This window comes from Manis javanica, chromosome 6 (assembly GCF_040802235.1).
Source record: "Manis javanica isolate MJ-LG chromosome 6, MJ_LKY, whole genome shotgun sequence".
Lineage (NCBI taxonomy): Eukaryota > Metazoa > Chordata > Mammalia > Pholidota > Manidae > Manis > Manis javanica.
In genome coordinates this window covers 38,707,379-38,722,530 of record NC_133161.1, presented here as the reverse complement: position 1 = coordinate 38,722,530, position 15,152 = coordinate 38,707,379, and the positions used below count along the sequence as shown (strand labels likewise).

Here is a 15,152-nt window from a genome sequence, read left to right as displayed (position 1 = left end):
GAATTGACCTTTTTTGAGGTAACTGATTAATTGTGCCTAAATTTAGTCAGTTATATTTCTTTCTGAATAGGTAATTACATTCTTAATAGTACGAGGGTCTAGCTTATTAATATCATTTTAGAAATCTTTACTTTTACTTTGATGAAATCCTGATGATTTGCATAACTTTTCTTCTCTGAAATCCAAACTAACTGAGAGATTAGTTACAGAAGTAATCTAAATGGAAAACAACACATTGTATTCTTAGACCAGTTTCTTTTCATTCTTCAAATTGAAATTATGTAGCTAATCCTGCATGCTTTCCACCTTGCAGACGAAGGGTCTCTCACAGTAAACTTACTCAATGGAGGAGCAGAGAATGCCTGTGTCCTATGCCCTGAGTTCAGATTCTTAAAAGAAAGAGGAAAGGCTGAGCCACCCATACTTAGTTTTTCCCTAAAATCAACAGCTAAGTCGTTAATCTTCCCAAGATCCTAAGTGAAGGAAGAAGTGGAAGAAGCTAGAAGATATCCTTCCCGGTATTTACAAAAGGGCAAATGTCCAGATATGACAGACAAAGTAGTAATACTTTGAAAGAAAATTATTTCCTTTACCAGAACTATGTAAAGGATTTCATTATTTTTTAGATTTTTTTAGATATTTAATTTTAAATAATTTATTAGTAGTGAATACAAACCAAAAGAGAAGACAAAAACTTTATAATAAATATATATTTTATATATACATATTATTAGGCTAAAAGTTACCAATGGAAAGAAATATGTGTAATATATAAATTAGAATGTTTACTGTTATTCTAAGAAAATAAGCATTGAGAAGTCCCTAATAATAGAAAATTAAAAGTTTTATAATTTTATGGTATAAATAATTGACAAAGTACACTTAAATGTAGTCAATTCATAATTTGAAAAACCAAAATTAGATAAAATTCTCTCATGATTGCATTCAAATTAGTGACATTTGGGCTTTCTAAACCTTTTTCCTGTAGTTGACCTATCAGTATAACTTGATTTTATTGTAAGGATATCCAAACATGGAGTGAATATATACAGACAAATTCCACAGCCATTATAATTAAAATATTTTCTACCAATGTAAAACATTCACTTTTAAATGATTGGTGTGTGATTAAAGAAAACAATTCAGCTAATAGCCAGAAGCTAAGAGGATCAATGAGAATTTCATTATCTTTGGGTATTATATTTGCTTGTAACTATATTTTTTCTTAAGTAATTTTTAGGCAAAAATAAAAATATTCTGAATAAAATAAGGATTTTTTTTTTTGGTCACAGGCACACTTTGCTTATAGATACTCTATTTCACCACACGCATCTCATACCCCTTTAAATAAAGGAGTTTTTTAGAAAATATTATGGCAAATGAAACTCATTTATTCCTAGGTCAAAAAGCATTCACATTTATTTAGCAAATTTCTGCCTGAGGAATTTAGCTACAGTAAATTTTTCTACATGCTTTATCCTACAAAATATACTGAATTTTAGAGACCTAAATCCAACTGTTGGTCAAATGTTAACTTTGTGGAGATTTCAAAAATTGTTTGAATTTAGATATTTGTATTATCTCATTTGACATGATAAATATAACTAAGAATTAAGTCATAATATATTTAATATTGAAAGCATCATAGAAAACATTTGAGATACTCCCCTTTACTTTGCAAAACTTAAGTGAACTTTCCAATGTCTATGGGTATTTTAGTAAGAGACCATGGATTCAAAACCAGATATTTCAATCTTGTTTATTTTTCCCACTCTGTACAATGCTCTCCTTTGACCAGGGCACTCAGTGTTAAGGATTTACCAGGTATTTTAAATGTGCATTGCAAAAGAGGAGATGTGAAGATCAGGCTGAAAGGCAAAGTATAAGTAGATGGATTATTCATACATGATTTAGGAAATATATGCTCATTCAATTTCTCATGAATCATGGATATTAATAGTTTCCAAAAGATGAATGTTAGGTTTTCATTAAGAATCTCGGCATATTCTTGATTATTTGGACTTTGAAATTTAATGACACAATTGAGAAAGAAAATCAGCTAAATTTCAGCTTAAATGTCCTTTTCTCTAATTTGACCTTCATCACAAGTCTAAAGAACTCATGATGCTTTGAGGATCTGGAAACCTGCACCTATGAGGGCAGATTTCAATTTAAAAGGATTATGCTCCCAAATGCCAGAGCTGCCAGTAGCTATGTATGGGAAGTCGTTTTGGGACATTGTTCCTAAAATTATTGCCTCTAGCAGATGGCTTATCCACAAGTGAGGATGATTCAATACTTAAAATGATGAAAAAGATGGGACTTTTGGGGGTAAAAGACACTTACAACACCCAGCTTGTTGAAAACCTTACATTGATATAAAATCTCAACAGTTAAGTTACTAATGGGAAAATACTTCCTCCACCTTTCCTCACAAAATGCTTTTTTTAAAAAACTATGGTATATATTAAAAATCATTGAGGACATTGTGAACTATGATTGAAATACTTTTCTAATTTTTTTCAAATACTAGGCTTTCTGTTCTCCTTTGTACACTAATTTGTTAATTTCAGAATATATTCCATGATAAATGCTTTTGAGATAATGGTTTGTTCTCTGCTGAATTCTGGGTAGCTTATTGAGACAATATCACACTAATTAAAATGCACCTAGGAAAGTATCACTGTGGTCAGGACTTCAAAGATGGTTAAGACAAATTAATATTGTTGAACCCAAGAGATATATTATAAATTCTTCTTTATGCTTCCTTTATTTCTTCCAAGGACAATTTACCCCCTACAGACATAGCTGATCTTTTAAGTTTCTTACTGTCTCCTCCTAAAGAATACTTTAATTCCCTGCTTAGCAACTTCAGACTTGTTTTTTGCTGCCTTATACATTTTTGAACCCAAGCAATATGATATAACCTCAATTTATAAAATTTTGAGAATTTGAAATTGCGATAATGTAACTCCTTAACTTAAAATTTCACTCTCTCCTTAACTTAAAAGGAGGTAAGTTGTACTTTTTAAAAATGTAGCTAGCAAACTAAAGTCATGACTTTTGATCATTACATTTACCCAATGAGTTTAGAACATATTACTTATAAATACAAATACTCATTAGAAGAATTGGCTAACTACTGAAGAGGGTAATTCAAGGTTAAATTTACTATTCCTTTTTTATTAGTTTATTGAATTGTTTTTCTATGTTTAATATAGTTACATAGATTGTTATAAAATTGTGAATACGTATTCTTAGGAAAAATATAGCTGATCATAAATACATATTCCTCACTCTCATAACTTATCATGAAGAATACTTCATATTCCCAGATTTGAGTAGAGACTGAATAAGTATGTGAGAAAGAAAAGATAGTAAGAATTGGGCTATATAAAATATGCTTGTGTTATTAATTCCAAGAGTGAGGCAGTGTTGTTTAATAGTTATTTGCTTTGTATCTAGAATTAAACTACCTTATTTTATCTAACCATTCCAATTGGTTAACCACAGGCATATGAGTTAATTTCTGTAAGCCTCAGTTTCCCACTTGTAACATGGGGAATATGACAATAACTGATTTACAGGATTATATAGGTATTTAATAAAATAAATGATATAAAGGGCTGAGTTCAAGTTCAGCACCTGGCAGAAAGTAAAGGCTTAGTAAACATATGCTTTGTTATAAATAATCAAGTCATTTTTATTGATTTATAATTGGCATGTAACATTATATTAGTTTCAGATATATAACATAATGATTCATTATATCTGTAGATCTCAAAATGATCACCACAGTAAGTCTAGGTAACAGGTAACATCCGTCACCACACGTGGTTACAAAATTTTTCTTCTGATGAGAGATCTTTTAAGACTTAATCTCTTAGCAATTTTCAAATATATAATACAGTATTATTAACCATAGTCACTATACTGTACATTATATCCCAGAACTTATTTATTATATAACTGAAAGTTTGTACTTTTTGATTCCTTTCACCCATTTTGGTCACCCCAATTTCCCACCTCTGACAACCACCAATCTGTTTTCTGTATTTATGAGTTTGGGGATTTTGTTGTTTTGTTTTTTATGTTTCACATGTAATTCAGATCATAACTATATAACTATTTGTTAGCTAGTTATATATATTTGCTAAAAATATATTTATCTTTCTCTTTCTGACTTATTTCACTTAACGTTACACCCTCAAGGTCCATCCATGTTGTTACAAATGGCAGGATTTTCGTCTTTTGTATGGTTGAATAATATCCCATTGTATGTGTGTATATACCATATTTTCTTTATCCATTCATTCATCTACAGACACAAGTTGTTTCCATATCTTGGCTCTTGTAAATAACAATGCAGTGAAGATGTGGGTGCAGATACCTTTTTTGGCTTAGTGTTTCCACTTCCTTTGGATAGTGGAAATGCTGGATTGATAGTTCTGTTTTTAGTTTTTGCACCAAAAAAACTATTTTCAGTGGCTACTCTCCATACTGTTTTCAGTGGCTGAAAAAACTATTCTCCATACTGTTTTCAGTGGCTGCACCAATTTATATTCCCACCAACAGTGCACAAAGGTTTCCCTTTTCTCCACATCCTCACCAACACTTACTGTTATTTCTTGTCTTTCAGATAATAGCCATCTTAACAGTTGTGAGGTGATACCTCATTCTAGTTTTGATTTGCATTTTCATGATTAGTAATATTGAGCACCCTTTCAATTTCTGTTGATCATCTTTATTTCTTCTTTGGAAAAATGTCTGTTCATATCCTCTGCCCGTTATTTAAATCAGGTTTTTTTTTTTACTATTGAGTTGTAAAATCAAATGTCATTTTATAGTCTTTCATTGGGCCATGATAAGTTCTCCTCATGGATACATCTAGCTTTATTGTTCTCTCTAGAACATTTTTAAAGGCTTTTTCTTAAGAAAATTGAAGGTTAAAATCCATTAAAAAACCTGGAGACTTTTTTATATATGGTATAACACAGATCTTTAGGAGTGTAATGCTATAGGGAGTCATTTCCATAACAGTACCTTAGCAGGTATGCAGTAAAGAGTTAACATGGTAGGGCTGATTAGAAGAGCCCGTTTTCAGGGCTGACCCAGTGCTGGCCTTTGAAATGTTCTCTGAGTGATAGGTTGTTCTGTGTGCCTGGGACAGTGAATTCTGTTGTCCAGCCTGTCCTGACTATGTACAAACAAGGTGATCAATGTGAGCACGTACTTTCCTTCCAAGAGTGTGGGATTCTATGATTATAGCTGATCATAAAGGCGGAGTATGTCTGTATTACCAGCCTATCATATAAACTTTGGAATTTTAAGTGTCCTGCAAGGGCAGAAACATTGCGCAAGTGCTGCTCCCTTTTGCTATGGGAAGAAGGAGAATGTAGGAAACTTGTGCTTTCATTCCTCCAGATTCTACCTAAGACGTCTTTCCCTTGCTGATTGCTGTTAGAAACCATAGTTGTGAGTACAACTGCCTTTGAGCCCTGTGAATCTTTCTAGAAATTCACTGACCCTGTGTTTGGTCCTGATGACACCAAAATAGATGTCCTCAATTGCAATATATAAATAGCATGCAGTTGGGGATTAGTTAGGAAAGGTTGTCAGAAGTTATCCCAAGACAAGATCAATTATCAATAGGCTTGGAGTATGAGAAGGTAGCAGTTCTTCTAGGATAGCCCTAAAGAAGGAGTTGATGATGAAGTAAAAATCCAGTAGAGCACATTTTTTGTTGTTTCCATCTGCTGTGTTGACAGGCTATATACAGACCCTCTAACTGAAGAGTGTAGATCTAGTTGCTAATTTTCCCTGGTCAGCACTTTAGAAGATAGTGTTTGTTAGCTACTAACTGGGAAAGACTTTTTTCTGTTATTTGGGTGGGTGACATCATGCCTAAGTTTTTTCTTAACTGAAAGCATCACTGCTGTACTCAGAGGCAGTGTTCCACAGTATTTTTTCAGTAAAAACTCAAATCAGGAAAATTTTTAGCATGTTCTTCAATACATGTTTTGTTTGTTTGACCTTCATATACATGCATCATGCATTAATAATATGTACATTAGAAATAATACACTAAAAGCAGAACATTTTTAAGAATAATTTAAAATAAATATAGGGTCTAACACTATCTCCCCACATTCTGATGGTTGCTTTGAGCACCTCTGAAGTATCTTCACTTCCATTTGGGGACTCAATTATTTTTTATTTTTTTCTAAATCCCATTCTTTCCTAAAAGTAACAGTAGTTCACTGGAGAAACATCTGACTCTGTTGCTGGTGTATGTCAAGTGCAAGGTAATCTTGGGACTTGTTTTGGTACCAGAAAGTAAGGAACTGCTCAAAAAATGATGAACACACATCCAAATGGTAATGGAGCCATTTTGAATGGGCTCTTCCAAGTGTGGGACAAATTAAATATGAAAATAAAATGTTAGCTGTCAATTTCAAACCCTTTAAGATAGTAGGAAACTGTAAACCCATATTTCTATAAATAAATAAATAATGAATCCCTAAATAAATTCAGTAGAAGATAAGTTCTACCTTACACTGTCTCCACATAAAATAATGAGTTACTCAGTGAGTAATGAATACAAAATACATGCTAGTTAATTTTTCAGTGGAGAAACTTGGCAGATCTGATCTTAACCAAGTGATAAAGTTTAACATCAGTAACGAGACTTGGCAACATCAGGTATGCTCTTCCATGATGCCCCAGAAAGCAGTGTGGGAGGCGGTCTCTCAGAGGACCCCCCAGTCATCTCCACCTCCTGATGCTCACTCTCTTGTGTGATTCCCAATCCTTGAGTGCATACTGGACTGGGGACTCAATTATAACAAATAAAATACAGCAAAAGTGACCAAATATTTGTTCCAAGATTAGGTAACCTAAGACTGTGACTTCTTTCCTGTTCTCATTCACTTGTTTGAGAGAAACTATCTGCCATGTTGTGAACTACGCTGAGCAGGGACCTACCTATATGGTGGGAAACTGAGGGTAGCCTCTGGCCAATAGGCAAGGAGAAACTGAGGCTCTCAGTCCTATAATCCACAGGAACTGAATTGTATTAACAATCACATAAGCCACCTCAGAACCCGAACCTTCTTCAGTAAATGTACCTTGATAGCATCCGTGAAAGAAACCATAGCCAGAGGAGAGAGGATCCAGCTGAGCCATACCCGGATTCCCCACCCACAGGAACTCTGAGATAATAAATGCTGTCTTAGGCCACTAAATTTTGGGGTACTTTGTTGCGCCGCAATAGATAACTTATATATGTAGGCACTGTTATGATTCCTACTTCAAAAAGAGGAAACTGAAGTTGAGTTTTTAGACGACTTGCTGGGACATCCTTTAGTTTAATATTCACAGTAAGTATATTGACTTCTGCCAATTAGTGACTTGCCTGACTTATGTAGACATTTATCTTATTGTCATCCCCCAAAATGTCTTTTGTTTATGCAAAGAAAACCCCAAACCAGAGGTTTTCCAGGGATTATATTCTGAGAATACACTGATCAAACACTTTAAACAAATCTTCTATGTAGGATCCATTTGCATGCTAGTTGGGAATATTATGCTTTCAATAAATGTTTCAAAATCAGACTTTCTAGTTGGAATCTGGAACATTTCCCAGATTTCATAGGTTTTTAACAATCCCTTAGTGAAACTGTAGTAGCTTATATTACTTTAACTGGATCTAGAGTTCTCTAAATTCTTCATATTGTGCATTTTAGATTAAGGGTTCTAATGGGGGTAGCCTTAAGTAGTTAAAGGTCACAAGGGAGTGCTTAATGTTAATCTCTTTAATTGAATAAATATCAATAAAATGGCCTCCCTGGAGTTCATGTGCATGCATGTGTGTGTGTGTGTGTGTGTGTGTGTGTTGCTTTCTCAACCAAATGTTCCTTATAGTTTTCTTTACAATGCTGTTTAAATTTTGCATAAGCAAGTGTATTTTGCAGACTTTATTTTTCATTATTCAACAAGCAAAAATAAGAGATAAAGGATAAAATTGTAATAATGTGCTCTCAATGAAAGGTTACAGAGGCACTGAGTTATTTATCTCATCAGCCCTTAGGTAATGTGATGAACTCCCGAGATCTGTCACTGGCAGATATAAGCAGCTTTGTCCAAGTCCTTGTCTACAACACAAACATTAACATTCTGTGGGGTCATGCAAAAAATAAAAAAGAGCAAGAGACAGTTTAGAAGTATCTCTAATGTTGTACCTTTATTCTCATTCTCTCTCTCTCTCAACCTCTTTTTTACTTGCTCTCTTAATCACAAATATATTGGGCAGGGCTGTTGATAACCAAGACAGTAACCAACTGTAGCTAAGATGAGCAGAAGAGTAGTTTTTAAGAGTTACAAAAAGAATTGTGTGGATGGTCACAAGAATCTCTAGAGATCTAGAGAGCCCGGATTTAAAATGGCAAAATGTAGGATCCATGTGTATGCTAGTTGGGAATATTATGCTTTCAATAAATGTTTCAAAATCAGACTTTCTATTTGGAATCTGGAACATTTCCCAGATTTCATAGGTAAGAAACACTTACCAATTTGATTACACCCCAGGACTGATCTTACAGCTGGAGTTGGACAACAGTACCACCGATGACACCACCAATGACATATGCTTCTGGATTCCAGGAGGTGTGTCAAGAACTGCTCCACTCTTACATGAAGCAGAAAGGATGCATCTGCCCCGTGACTGTCTCAGAATGGATGCTGCCCCGGAATGGATGCTGTGTGACTCACTTTATGCCCCTGGCTTCCAGTTAAAGCTGAGGAGCACTTTCTTGAATTCAGGCTTCTAATGAGGTAAGGCACATAAGTATGTGGAATATTTGACTTTGTGGGTTTTGCCTTCTAAACTGAAGGAGTCCCAGCACAAAGGACTTTTGTTTATATGCAGAGAAACCTGAAACAATGGCAGAAGTCCATGCAAATGGCCATAATAATGAATCTTCCAGACAATAACTAAAATGAGTTGTTTAAGAATGATTGTTTAAACTGTAAACTAACAAAATATCTTTAACAGTTGTTTCTGAAGATATTAACACTCTGCTAAAACATTTAAGAAAAATGTTTTACATGTTTGATTTATTTCAAGGCCAATCTTCATTCATGATGGTAGGGAAAAAAGTGAATAAAATGAACTAAATTAAATAATACTTTTTTACCCTCACTTTAGTCATTCTTTAGAAATAAACATGTCAGTTAATTTTTGTTTACCACACTGTAGGTTAACACAGGAATTCTATTTTAGTCATTTTGATTCACATGTGAATACAGATCATCTGAAAGAATGTGATGATGATATTATGGAATTTTACTTTGGTATCTAAATAATGAAATGCTTGTGCTTTAGAAACAGTTACCATTCCCATGTTTCAAAGCAATACATAATTATAGGTTAAAAACATTTATTCTGGACTGACATAAATTATGGGATAGGATTTAAAGAAACTCTCAACTCCTGGGTCAGTGAGTTCTCTAAATTGGATGATACAACCAATAAGCCATGAAACTTCCCTAGGTTTTGAATTGCAAGATGTGGCGGAATATACACACTTCTAGTGTATCAGGTTCTCAAAATCTCCTAAAAATCTCTGTCTTATATTCTGTAATTAATTTTCGAATTTCAGTTATAGAATATTATGTACTTTTAACGTGCTTCTCTTACCCCACCTGAGTGCACGCAACTGTGCACACACACACACACACACATGCACACACACACTTACACATCAACTGGGACCCCCAAAAATAAAACCTGTTATTTTACTATCAGTTCTCTCATATTTAATTTTTTGAAGACCCATACTTCAAATAAAAACAATTTCAAATATAGCATCTTCACAGTTGAACTCAAGTCCTGAGTAGAAGATAGCTGAGTTTGTAGTAAGTTTTCATCAGTTTTTAAACTTGTCAATCCATTTATAAGAAAAGCAATGTATGGCAAGGAGTTAATGTTAAGTGGTGGGGGAGTGGTCAGTGAAAACAGTAAACTTGTCAAATGGTATAATTTACCTCTTTTATTTGGTTTTAAGAAACCATTTTGGGTTTTATTTTGATAAGTTGTTAACTCTGGACCTGTGATATTGTGATTATAAGGAATACATATGTTTTTTCATACATCCAAATATATATCTTTCATCTTCATCCACAATTCCTGGCTCACACTCCTGAAATTTGGAATTTTCTAAGTGTAGAGAGTGATAAAAATAGTCTTTTCTTATGTTAATGAAGTGACTTTGGAAAGCTGTCCAAAGATGGAGGCTGGTCACCAATGGAGGTAACCATGTGATTCGAGTTTTGGAACTTTCATCCCTGCCCTCTGACTTCCAGGGAGGGTAGAGGAGTGCGGGGCTAGAGGAGGACTCAGTCGCCAATGGCCAGTGACTTAATCGTGCATGTGTAAGTAATGAAGCCTTCATAAAAACCCAAAGGACTGGGTTCTGAGAGCTGGAGATTGAGAAATAGTGTTGCCTCTGGAGAGGGCATGGAAGTTCAGCCCTTTCTCCATACCTAGTCCTGTGCGTCCCTTTCATGGGGCTTTTCTTGAGTTATATTCTTGAGGCTTGCAGGACTGAACCTTTAACCTGTGGAATCTGATGCTACTTCTAGGCAGATAGTGTCAGAAGTGAATGAATTAGTGGACACCCTAATGGTGTATGAGAATTGTTTGTTGGTGTGGGGTGACTCTCCCATGTTAGAAACTGAGTCTCAAAACACCAAAATAAACCCCATTTTAAATTTATTCTAAACATCTAAATTTTATTTCTATGCCATAAGGCATGTGTAATATGAAATAATACTTACAGTTGTGTACTTGAAGGATATAGAAATGATAAAATAAAAACTGAATTAATACAAAAGTACCTAGTACACTGTATACATTAGGGCAAAAAAACATTACTCTTTCCTAATATAGAATCTTCTTTCTATGGCCTGGATATTATTGTAGAGAAACAGAATATTGTATAATAGTAGTTGAAACTTTTTCAATTTTAAGAAATTAAACTTTAAATGATAAGTTAACAGTTAACAAACAAGTTAGTTTATTGTTTTGTCTCTCTACACTCTGAAAAAATACATATTTTATAAACTTGATAAAATCATAATTTTTATATTCTCTTGTATCATGTTGATGAGACAAGGTGTGACACTCTCTTATGAATGTGTGTGATCCAGGATTGGTGGCTGTTACCTACACAATGACAGGAAGGTTGGGATGATTAATGTTGAATGGGGGTAGGAGGCACTTGCAGAATGTAACATTTTCATAAATTATGTGTTCTCTAAGGAACTGCTTATTATGGCTCCTTCAGTACCAGTGCCATCATTTCTTGTGGAACATGCCACATTCCAAATTAATGCTCCATTCCCAAGGCAGCTCTGCTCAAAGCAGTCCTTCGCTATGCCATGGATTCTTCAGACAAACTATTTCATCAAATGACAGCTGTCCTCTAATTTCTCCTTCCTCTCATCATAGTCTGGCTCATGAATTTTCAGTTCATGTTCTCTTACACTTGGGGAAATTCTAGAATAGTTAGATCACTGCTAAATGGACAAGTGCTTGATTTTAACCCTGGTTATCCAACAAGCATTTCAGGGTTTTAATAGTTTTTCCACTTCCAAATTTCCTTATATTCTTATTCTCAAACCTCTGTTATTTCCATGATTTTACTAAGCTCTTTTAAAATAGGCATAACATTGATAACTATCCTTAATACCCTTGAGGTATAAATTAACACTGTCTGAGACGTGGTGTTCCAGGAGCCTAGGTTGAGCAAGGTGGGGATGGATTTCTTCGGGTTTTCCCAATGCATGGCTTAAATATGTCTTTGCATACTCCACTATGAATGAGTTCTGATCAGTGCTTTTCTAGGGTTAATCTTTCCATCAAACCAGGAGTGCAGTTACCAACGCATTAATGAGAGCCTGTCTCTTCACTCACTTTGTTTACCACTTATTAAACATTTAAAAAAACAAAAAGGAAACAAAACAAGTGCTTATCAAATACAAAAGGCTATACTGGATGTTGGGGACAAATTAAAATAGATATCACTCTCATTATCATGGAACTCATAGGCAACCTAGGGATAGACTCCTTTTTTATAGAACTGAGTTTCTTTCCTTTAGGCGAATAAACTTGGATTTTAATTAAACCTAATTTTATGATCATTTGTCTAGTATGTTTCCTACACTAAAATACATGATTCATGAGAATACTAACCATATCTTTATTGGTCATTGTTTTATTCCCATTGCTTAGAATACTGTTTATGGAAGGCAGGGGTTTAAAACTATTAGTAGAATAAACTGATTAGTAGAATATTAGTAGAATAAATAGATGAGTAAATGTCTTCCAAAATCAAGACAAGAAAAAGGAACTGAATATAGAAAAATATTTGACTTAGTAACATGGAACTCATGTGTGAAATTAGGAAGAGCCAACTCAGTAAAACATTTGTGAGGAAAGATAAATTGATGGATACTGAAGGACAAATAGGAGATGCAATGCAGTGATAAGAGAACCTGTCCAAGATATTTGGCTATAAAAGAAATGGGAGAAAAGAGTGGAAGTATTCTTCTAAAACCTAGAGGATATGCTTTATTTCATCGGTACTAGATAAGGAGTTAGAAGATTCCAAAAGCTGAAACAGTTTAGAGACAGAAGTTGGACAGGAGTGGCATGACATTTCATGGAGATGGCATAGTTTATGGGCAAATGTATGGTAGCTGTTTTTATAGAAAAGGGATCAGCATGGGAAATGATGAGGTGCATCATATTTTTGGAGCATATTTGTCTTTGCCTCAGGCTTGTTTGAACACAGTTTTGTATTTCAGAGTGAAAAGTGTACCTCAGTGAGCTCGCTACAGTGGAATCTGAGTAGGAGGTCAGTTGATGTCAGAAGGTGCAAGGCTCCGAATAAGGTACATTAGTCCTTCAGGCTGCTTAGTATATATATATATATATATAGTCACATATACAAAGTCCTTGAGGACCCTGTGTGTTGCTTTGAACATACTGCATTGACAAATGCAGGAAGTACAGTGGTTCACCAGCATACATAAACTGTTTCCCACATTCTATATACCAGGGCTTTCCAACAATTACAGCTGCTCACTTTGATCATTCCAGTTTGTTTTTAACTAGATTGTATCATTGCAAACTTCACCATAAAAAAAAATTTCCAAGGGTGGTGCCCCATTATACTTCAGACTCCAGGTTAAAACATCTCAAACATTTTCCTGATATACAGGTAGAACTTTAAAAGTCCTCAAAAAGGGCTGTCCTCTCTAGCTTGGCTGACATAAAACTTCCATGTTTTTCTCTGTGCTACTGTCACCTGACCTCTTAAATAAAGTGTGAAAGAACTTGAGGACAATTTGATGGTTATTAGGTTCCTTTCTGTAAGAAAAGTTGGTCTCCACCTGTCAGGAGAAGATACAGGGGAAGCAGCCATTGGAAATTAGGTCAGTTTTGGTTCAATGTTCTATACTAACTGTCAGAGGCACTGGCTGTAATACAAAGGGAGAGAAGGGCATTTCAAAAAGTTAAATTCTTTATCAATACTAGTTAAATGTCTACTGTAATCAAAATAAAGTCAAGTTAACCTAAATGTCTATCAAAAGATGAATGAGTACAGATGAACACACACACACACACACACACACACACACACACACACACATACAAACCACGGAATATCATTCAGCCATAAAAAAGGAAATCTTGCCATTTGTGACAACATGGATGGACCTAGAAGATATTATGCTAAATGAAATAAGTCAGAGAAAGACAAATATCATATGATTTACTTATACATGGAATATAAAATAAAACAAACAAATAAACAAAGCAGAAATATACTCAAATACAGAGAATAAACTGGTGATTGCCATAGCGAAGGGGTGTGGGAGCATGGACATAATGTTCAAAAGGAGTAAGAAGGTCAAACTTCCAATTATAAAAAATAAGTAAGTCATGGCAATGAAAAGTGCAACATAGAGATTATAGTCAATAATATTTTAATAACTTTGTATGGTGACAAATGATAACTATACTTATCATAGTGAGCATTTCATAATGTATTTAACTGTCAAATCACTACATTATATACCTGAAACTAATATAATGTTTTTATCAACTATACTTAAATTTTAAAAATAAATGAAAGGAGACAAGTAAGCAAGCCATATCTCCACATGACCTATTCTTTACCCAGTGTTGTGTTCTGAGAAATGTCATGCCTATATCTAAAATTAATCTTAAAAACATTTAGATCTTAAATGCAGGATTTTAAGAAAAAAACAAAAGGGAACTATTTTCCTAAAGCAAAGAAAAAGTTCTTAAAATTCTATTTACATAATTAACTCTCTCAGAGTCTTACAGAAACTTCTCTGAACCCTCTCTCTCCTCTCTTGCTAAAATCCCAGAAAATTCTTCATCTACTCAGCCTACATTAAATCTCTTCTTTCTTTCTCCCAATCCCCATTTGGGCACCAGAGCCAACACTGGCTTTCTATACTTTCCAAATAAACAAAATAAGTTGATGTTGTGCCTCTGAATTTTTCCCAGTCTATCATCACCCTGATTCTGAACAATGAGAAAGAAATTGAGGAGGGAGTCAGAATTCTCCTTAGTAGAGAAAGAGAAGTGTGCATTCTTTATTTTCTTGTCACACAAGCTAAGCCCCAGAATTCTCATTTCTCTAGCAAATGAATATATTGTATACCTATTGACTCTAGAGTTGCACCAGCGTCATTTGAATTCAAAGCTGCTGATACTGGATATTTGACTTTGGACAAGTCAGGCAATTTTCTCCTCTCTCAGTGGAGTTACTAATAGCTACCACACAGGGCTGTGAGAGGATTACATAGAAAATATAGGACAAGTTTCTTTTGTGAATGGCACATAACTTGCAACCAAAGGTAGTTCCCTTTGAAAAGGGCTGTGCTTGTGACAGCAATTATAGCAGGCACAGTAATAATTGCTATGATGATCAATTTCAACATTTATACATTTGCTTGCGCATATGAGGCAATTTCAAAAATTTTAGCAAGGTGTTTTCTTCTATCTCATCGCAATTGCATGTTGACAGAAATCCCTTAACATGATCATGCTAAAA

The 15,152-nt window shown here is 34.4% G+C and overlaps 1 long non-coding RNA gene across 2 annotated transcripts in view; it reads left to right on the top strand.

The window, feature by feature from the left end:
• The window catches only part of LOC118966948 (uncharacterized), a 337,766-nt gene that overhangs the window by 231,456 nt on the left and 91,158 nt on the right, over window positions 1-15,152 (top strand). Inside the window, exons 3-4 of one of the 2 annotated variants that reach the window (XR_012132190.1) lie at window positions 8,587-8,832; window positions 12,868-12,954. This is a non-coding gene — a long non-coding RNA (uncharacterized lncRNA). The remainder of the gene's footprint in view (window positions 1-8,586; window positions 8,833-12,867; window positions 12,955-15,152) is intronic. The other variant, XR_012132191.1, reaches the window with a different exon arrangement.